At 44.5% G+C, this 8,784-nt stretch overlaps 1 long non-coding RNA gene across 1 annotated transcript in view; it reads left to right on the top strand.

The window, feature by feature from the left end:
- The window catches only part of LOC141166316 (uncharacterized), a 51,279-nt gene extending 43,672 nt beyond the window's left edge, over positions 1–7,607 (top strand). Inside the window, exon 5 of the long non-coding RNA XR_012251276.1 lies at positions 7,329–7,607. This is a non-coding gene — a long non-coding RNA (uncharacterized lncRNA). The remainder of the gene's footprint in view (positions 1–7,328) is intronic.
- The last annotated feature ends 1,177 nt before the right edge of the window (positions 7,608–8,784 follow it).

Here is an 8,784-nt window from a genome sequence, read left to right on the forward strand (position 1 = left end):
GTCAGCGTGTTTGTGTGTTTAAGTGAGTGTGCTTATAGGTTTATGTGAGAGTGTTTGAGGGAGAAAGTGTGTGTTTGTGAGTGTGTGGGATAGTGTGGGTGTGCATGTGTGGGCGTGTTTGTGTGTGGGCGTGTTTGTGTGTGGGCATGTTTGTATGAGTGTGTTTGTGTGGGCGTGTATGTATGAGCATGTTTTTGTCAGCGTGTTTGTGTGAGTTTTTGTGTGTGAGTGTTTATGTGAGTGTGCTTGTATTTGAGTGAGTGTGTTTGTGAGAGAAAGTGTGTGTTTATGTGAGTGTGTGGGATAGTGTTTGTGTGGGAGAGTGTTTGTGTGGGAGAGTGTGAGAATGTGTTTGTCTGAGTGTGTTTATGTGAGTTTGTTTTAAATTAATGTGAGTTCAATAGTTAGAAAAATCTGATACTTTCCATAAATTATTAGGTGTAATTTAAACATTTTGCTATCAAAAAAACAGCCTCCTCCATATCCACTCAAGCTGTCTTATCCATCACCAAGATAGATGCGTTTTCTGCCATTTAGGTAGAAGTAATCTTCAAACAATTTGCTTCTAATTTAGACAAAGTAGCTAGAAGGTATAGCTTGCAAACCCTACATGTGATGTTTGCCTATTAAACAATAGTTGTAATATGTATTTGCGAAACTTCCATTTTCTCTATGCCTGACCTACACTACTTCATTTTTTAGCAGGTAGTAGTACATTGATAGTTTTTGTGTTTAAGAGTGCGTATGTGTGTGAATGAGAGAGCATTTGTGTGAGAGAGTGTGTGTCAGTGATAATTGTGTGAAGCAGTGTGTGTGAGATTGTGTGTGTTTGTGTGAGAGAGAGTATGTGTGTAGGAACGTGTGTCTGTATGAGAGAGTGTGGAGTGTGTGTCTGAGAGTGGGGGTGTAGGATAGTGTGTGTGAGAGAGAGTGTGCTTGTGTGTAAGAGAAAATGTTTGACAGTTTGTGTGTTAAGAGTGTGTTTGTGTAAGTGTGTGTTTGTGTGAGATTGGGTGAGTATGTGGGTGAGAGAGTGAGTGTGTGTATGAGAGTGTATTTGAGTGTATGTGTGTGAGCGTGTCAGACTGTATTAGAGTGTGTAGGAGAGTGTGTGAGCGAGTGATTGTGTAAGAATGTGTTTGTGCAGGAGTGTGTGAGTGAAGGAGAGATGGTGTGCGTGTGAGAGTGTGTAAGAGTGTGTGTATGTGTATCAAAGAGTTTTTGTGTGTAAGGGTGTGTGTGGGATTGTGTGTACATGTGAGCGTGCATGCGAGAGTGTGTGATTGTGTTTGTGTGTAAGAGTGTGTTCGTGAGTGTGCATGTGAGATTGTGTGTGAGTGCGAGAGAGTATATAAAAGTGTGTGTGAGAGTATGCTTTCGTGTGAGAGTGTGTGGAGGGGAGAGTGTGTATGAAGGAGAGTGTCTGGTCTGAGAATGTGTGTGTGAAAGAGTATGTTTGTGTGAATGTGAGTGCGTTTGAGTATGCCTGTGTGTGTGAGTGAGAAGTTTTTTTGTGTGTGAGAAAGTGTGTGGAGGGGAGTGTGCAAAGGGAAGTGTGTGTGTGTAGGAGAGTCCAAGAGAGAGACTGGAAGGAGACAAAGCGCAGATATGGAAAAGATAGCACAATTGCGCTCACCTGGTTTGCATTCTGTACACACAACCACTGAAAACACTTAAGGCTGCTGCAGACCCACGAGGAGATAAAAGCATCGATACTAGAAAACAAATGTCAAATCATTAAACCATTTACAATTAGAGTGGCATTCGTCATTCTTCCTACAACAGCGCAGAATCCACCCATTTGTTTTTCAGTATCGATGTGTGTAGGAGAGTGTCAGAGAGTGAGAGTGTCTAGAGAAAAAGAGTGTGTGTGAGAGAGTGTCTGGTCTAAGAATGTGTGTCTGTGTGAATGTGAGAGTGTGTGTGAGATTGGGGGAGAGAGTGTTTTTGTGTGAGAGAGAGAGTGTGTGTGTGAGACAGTGTGAGAGTGAGTGTGTATGAGAATGTGTGTTTGTGTAGAAGTTTGTGAGTGGGGGAGATTGTGTGTAGATGAGTGTGTGTAGGAAAGCATGTGAGAGTATGTGAGAGTGAATGTGTGAAAATGTGTTTGTGTGAGAGTGCATGTTTCAGAGTGCGTGTGTGGGTGTAGGAGCGTGTGTGTGTGTTTGTGTGAGGGTGTGTATGTGAGAGATTGAGCATGTGTGCTTCTGCAGAAGTGTTTGTGTGAGAGTGGGGGAGAGTGTGGGTGTGTGTGGAATGTGAGAATGTTTTGTGTGAGGGTTTCTGTGTGTGAGAGTGTGTGTGTATGAGTGTGAGAGTGTCTGGTCTGAGAGTACTTATATGTGAACGTGTGTGTGTGTGAGTGCCTTTGTGTAGGAGAGAGTGTGTATGTGGAGTGCCTGTGTGAGTGTTTCTGTGAGTGAGAGAATGTGAGAGAGAAAGTGAGATCGAAAGATAGTGTGTGTGTGAGAATGTGTGTGTTAGAGAGTGTGTGTAGTATGTCAGAGAGAGTGAGTGTGTGACGGTTTGTGTGTGAGAATGTGTGAGTGTATGTGTGAGTGTGTGTGTGTGTGGCTAAGTGCCCATGATGAAGAAATGCTGCATATTTTTTACGCTTCTCCCTGGCAGGAAAAACGCATGCGGATTTTACATGATTTTTTCCTGCCAGGTAGAAGCGTTTGTCAAGCGTTTTTGCAGGCATTTCTGCATGCGGCTTATCAAGCGCTTTTCCAAGCGATTTTAGCATCAATTGGAAAAGTGCTTGACAACTTTGGTCACACTATATAAATCCATGCAACCGGCATGGATTTATATAGTGTGACCAAGTAATAGTTAAAGAAAAGAATAAGAATGGTAAAAAATAAAGATTATACTTACTTTCCGATGGCCCCCGGTGTTTTCTCCTCTTCTTCCGGTCTGTTGTGTGGGTCGTGGTGGTGTGAAAGGACCTGCCATGACATCATTTAGTCACGAGACAGGTCACGCAACCAACGACGGTCGCGTGACCTGTTTCATGACTAAATTACGTCATGGCAGGTCCTTTCACACGACCGCGACCCATACAACAGACCGAACGCATCGCTGAGGAAACCGGGGAACATCGGAAGGTAAGTATAATCTTTATTTTTTATTTTAAATTCTTTTTTTAACAGGTTCTATGGTACCCGGGTCTGGAGGAGAGTCTCCTCTTCTCCAAACCCGGGTACCATCCGCACATTGGACCGTATGATATCCGCTTGTGAAAATGTGTTCATACGGATATTATGCGGTTCAATGCAAGTCAATGGCGGCAATTACGCTGCGTGGCCGCAAAATTAATGGACATGCCGCGTATTTTTCCGCAATGATAATCCGCAGCGGAAATTTCCGCAGCATGTGCACAGCACATGCGGATTATCATTGGGGACCATGGGGCACGTATTACCAAGCGTTTTTTAAGCGTTTTCGCTGCAGAAATTCCGTGGCAAAAACGCTTGAAAAACGCATAGTCGGCACGCAGCCTGAGAATATGTGTGTGAGAGAGAATGTGTGTGTGTGAGAGAATGTGTGAGAATGTTTGAGTGTAGGTGTGAGTGTGATAGAAAAAGTGTGTGTGATATTGTGTGTGGCTGTGTTTTTAAGTGAAAGATTGTGTGGGTTTGTGACTGTGTAAGTGAGAATGTGTGTGTGCGAGTGAGTTTGTGGGAGAGTGAATGTGTTTGTGTGTGTCTGTGAGAGAATATGTGTGTGTGTGAGAGAATGTATGTGCACGTGCATGGTAGTGTATGTCTGTGAGAATGTGTATTAGAGTATGCGAGAATGTGTTTTTGTGAGTGCGTGTGAGCGTGATAGTGAGTGTGTGAGAGGGTGTGTATGTGAGAGTGTGTGAGTGTATGTGTATGAGAGTGTTTGATAGAGAATGTGCGAGAGACAATGTGAATTAGAATGTGTAGGAGAGTGTATGTGTGTGTTTTTGTGACTGTGAGATAATGTGTGTGAGACAGTGTGTGTGCGCACGTGATAGTGAGTTTGTGTGAGAGAGTGTCTGTGTGTGAGATTGTGTGTAGGAGAGTGTGAAAGAATGTGTGAGCAAGAGAGAAAAAGAGAGTCGGAGAGTGTGGAGGGGAGTGTGTGAGAGTGCATACATGTGTGTGTCAGTGAGTGAGAGTTATGCACACACACAGGATGCAGACATGACGTACGGTACGCAAACATGCACGCATACAGAAGGCAGACATGCACACACAGTACGTAGACATGCACTCAAACATGCTTGCACACGGTACACAGATATGTACACATACAATACGAGACACGCACATATACAAATATATACACAGATAAGTACACATACAGGCATACGTACATATACATATTTGAAGACAAATTTACAGAAACTCTGCTGTGAACTCCCTAAGGTTAATGCAGTACAGCTGGCCTGTTCACATAGAGGTAAACAGTGGAAACCCCCCACAAATTATACCATTTTGGAAACTAGACCCCTCAGGAACATATCTAGATGTGTGGTGAGCACCTTGAACCCCCAAGCTGCTTCACAGACGTTTATAACATTGAGCCGTAAAAATAAAATGTTCACATTTTTCCCCAAAAAATGTTTTTTAGCCCACAATTTTGCATTTTCATAAGGGTAACAGGAGAAATTGCACCATACCATTTGTTGTGCAATTTCCCCTGAGTAAGCCGATACCCCATATGTGGGGATAAACACTGTTTGGACACATGGCAGGGTACGGAAGGGAAGGAGCGCCAGTTGACTTTTTGAATGTAAAATTTGCTTGAATAATTAACGGACGCCATGTCGCGTTTGGGGAGCCCTTGATGTGCCTAAACAGTGGAAACCCCCCACAAGTGACACCATTTTGGAAACTAGACCCCTCAAGGAACTTATCTACAGTTGAAACAAGAAGTTTACATGCATATGTGTCTTTTTATATAGTGTATGTTTTTCTCAATATCTGACATGAAATCAGAATAAACCTTTCCCGTTTTAGGTTAATTAGGATTACCATAAATTTTAATATTTGCCAAATGCCAGAATATATTCTATAATATAATAAAAATAGTATGTACCCCAAAATGTTACCAATAAGTAGTGTGGAGAGAGCACTTAATTTACGGGGTGCATGTCTCCTGAATCACAAGCTTGGCACAATGTATGGGGGCGCTACAATATATGGGGGCACAATGTATGGGCACTAAACTGGCATATTTGCATTTCTCCAGAAAAAAAGCTTGGCGTGGATGTCACAAAATAGTAACTGCAGCCATAGATGAATTCATTGAGAGGTGCAATTTCTACAATGGGGTTACTTTTGTTTTTTTTGTGCTATTCTGGCACTTCAGGGCTCCGCAAATGTCGCACGCAAACTATTCTAACAAAATCTGTGCTCCAAAAGCCAAATAGCGCTCCTTCCATATCAGCCCTAACAGTAGTGTGGCCTAACAGTAGTTTCTGACGATATATAGGGCAGCACCTCATTAGGGAGAAAATGCGCAATAAATTATGCAGTCCATTTTCAACTATTAACCCTTGTGTACCTGAAAAATTTGCAGCAAATACAAAAATGTAATTTTTACCACTAAAATGTCATATTTCCATATCTCAATCGTATAAAATTCTGTGAACATATGGGTTCAAAATACTCACTCCACCCCTACATGAATTCTTTAGGCAGTGAAGTTTCTAATATGGGGTCACTTGTGGGGGATTCTGCTGTTCTGGCACCTCAAGGGCTCAGCTAATGGAGCCCACAATCTATTCAAACAAAATCTGCATTCTAAAAGCCAAGTAGCGCTCCTTCCCATCCGACCCCTGCTGTGTGCTCAAACAGTAGTGTACAACCACATATTGGGTACTGCCACATTCAGGAGAAATTGCATAAAAAAATATGGGGTCCAATTTCTCCCATTACCACTCGTGTAAATTATAAATTTGGTGCTAAAACAGTATTTTAGTGGAAAAAAAACTATTTTTTTGTTCTCACATCTAAATGTTATAAAGTTTTTTGAATCACTTGTAGGGTAAACATGCTCAGTATACCCCTAAATTAATTCCTTAATTAGTTTCCAAAATGGGGTCACTTGTGGGGGGGTTTCTGCCAGGGCTGTGGAGTCGGTAAGCCGAACCTCTGACTACGACTCCAACTCTGATTCCTCAATTTCCATGACACCGACTCCGACTCCCTCATACATGGCTCATGTTTAAGTGATAAATTTACTGTAGCACAGATTCATCTCAGCTAAAAGTCTAGACCCTTAGATCAGGAATAGGACATTTCATAACTTTCCCAAATTCTTACGAAAAAAAATATTCCCCATAAACTGCATTGAACTACTGTACCCAATTTATTATATAGTTTAGGAGTTGGAGTTGGTCCATTTTATACCGACTCACCAAAATAGACTCCGACTTCGACTCCACAGCCCTGGTTAGCGCTAATACCAGGCCCCGGGTGCTGACAACTGTCATCAGCCTTGCCTGGTCTTCCTGCGACCTGCAAGACCAGGCAACACTGATGATAAAAAAAAAAAAAAACTGTGGACTCCCACCATATATTTTATCCCCTTAGTGAGCAAGCCAATTTTGACCTTAGAGGGGTTGTTCACTACATTTTATCACCCCCCCCCCCAATGCATTCCCCTGGGTCAAGCTGTCAACCGTGTGTCATCAGTGTGCACGTGTGTCATTAGTATGCATGTGTGCGGCATGCACGTATATCCTTCGTGCTGCCAGAAAAAATTACATGCCTGCAAGTTTTTCACACGGACACGTGAAAAAACTGACATTCATGCACCACCATTGAATACAATGGGTGTGCGTGTGTCCGTATTTGCAGTCCTTAAAAAGTGGATGTGTGAAGGTAGCCTAACACATACACTTCACATTCTGTGTGTAAATAGACAGCACATCTATACTACAGATATGCAACCACCACATATACTCTATGGATTAAATCAGTATTTTTTTAAGAGAAAACCAGGAGTGAAACAAACAGATAAAATCTATCTTGGAGATACCTGTTCCGACTCCTGATTTTGGCTTACAAATTCCTGACCCAAATCCAGGCCAAAATCTGTCTGTGAAAGGATGGCGGCAGTAATATGGGACAGTGTTTTTATGATTTCTCCCACAGTCCCTGCAGCAGCTTCAGCCGCACAGTAACAGATGTGATACCAGGGGCGAGGGGTGACACCTGCTGCAATCCTTGTATACTGCGGCCATTGTACTGGGGTCCTAGAAAGTTATACCACAGGGAAGGTAGTGGAGAGAGGAATACGGACACGGATCATTGACACTTATCTGTCACTTTGTGATTTACTGATCTCAGGCTCCGCAGGAAAAGCTCATCACAATCTTCCATCTGTGGCCTGGAGAAAATGCTGCTCTTGTTTGGCGTCTAAGGGGAGGACACATCTGCCGGTGAGACGATTGCTCTGCTCAAGTGATCGGCTGCAGCTGGTGCGAGTGGAGGATCAAGCGATGTCATAAGGCAGAAGGCGATGAGGTGAAGAGAGAAGCCCAGGACCAGAAGAGCAATTCATTATTGTCACTGCTTTGAAAACATCTTCATTTTCTTTGTAATCTGGAATAAATATTTATTTAGAAACTTCTCTCTGATAGAACAACCACCCCCGATATACCCAGCACAGGATGTGCCCCGGAATCTCTACTATAGTGCACATGATATAATCTATATATTTACTTCATGGTACAAATGGTGACAAGACCACTACCTGCAACCACCAGTAGAGGGAGCGCCGGAGCGAGCTGCATAAAGCCGCACATTACATGTCCTGTGAATACATTTACCTGGCGGTAGATGGCGCCGTTTTAAAAACATGAGTAAACAAAATCAACTGTCGCTGGCCACCAGGCTCCTTCCCCCAGCTCCAGCACAGTGACGGCCGGGTGGGCAGGCGGCCCCTAACATCGCCCTATGCCTGCCCCCCGCCGTCGGTACCCCCTGCGGGGTCAGCGTCGCCCGGTACAGAAGCCGTCGTCTGTCACCTCTGCAGCACGCAGGGTACTTCTGGCAGTTGGAATCCGGTGCTGCGACGCCCTCCCTGGGCTTGCTGGGGGTTACTCGGAGCCGGGTCAGTGTAGATGTGGTGGGGGAATGCAGTCGTGGCCTCGACCCGTTCCGTGCCCAGGGCTGTCACATAAAAGTATTGGGCTTTCAAGGATGAGTGGTTATTCGACTACGCCACCTGCGGTTCCTGGTGATGGCCACCAGCGCTGCGGCAGTCCTCTGAGGCCGGTGTTCTGGCAGCACAGTTGGTACTACTCCCCACAGGCGGAGCAGGCCTCAGGGCAGTGGGTAGGAGGACTATGTAGAAGTATGGTGGGTGCAGTTCCGTGCAGGAATAAACAAGCGGAGGCGAAGTATGAAGTCATCCAGGTCTTTACTCACTTTAGATGAACTTTCAGCCGCAAAGCTTCTCTCTGCTTCTCACAGCATACTGTGGCCACCGGGTAGGGGGTTCAGCACTTTCCAGGTAGATCAGGAGCACCGGTCGAGACCCCGCTGGTGTGTTCCTCTCCTTAGTTTGTTCTCCCACTGAGTCTTCTCCTCACTGTGTGTGGTCTGAACGTGGTGTAAGGCCGGGTCCCACTGGATAAACGCAGTGTGAGAGATACAGGTGGCGACTCCGCTCCGTCCGTATCCCCCTGGGATCCACTAAGCCTCCGGGCTTTTCTGACTGAGACTTGAAGTGACAAAGTCAGATATCGGGGGCCGGTCACCCCTCTTGCAGCAGGAATCCCTCTGGCTAGGCCAAAATGAA

The sequence above is a fragment of the Phyllobates terribilis genome, unplaced genomic scaffold (genome assembly GCF_046119375.1).
Source record: "Phyllobates terribilis strain yellow unplaced genomic scaffold, ASM4611937v1 Scaffold_11__3_contigs__length_659146591, whole genome shotgun sequence".
Classification (NCBI taxonomy): Eukaryota; Metazoa; Chordata; class Amphibia; order Anura; family Dendrobatidae; genus Phyllobates; species Phyllobates terribilis.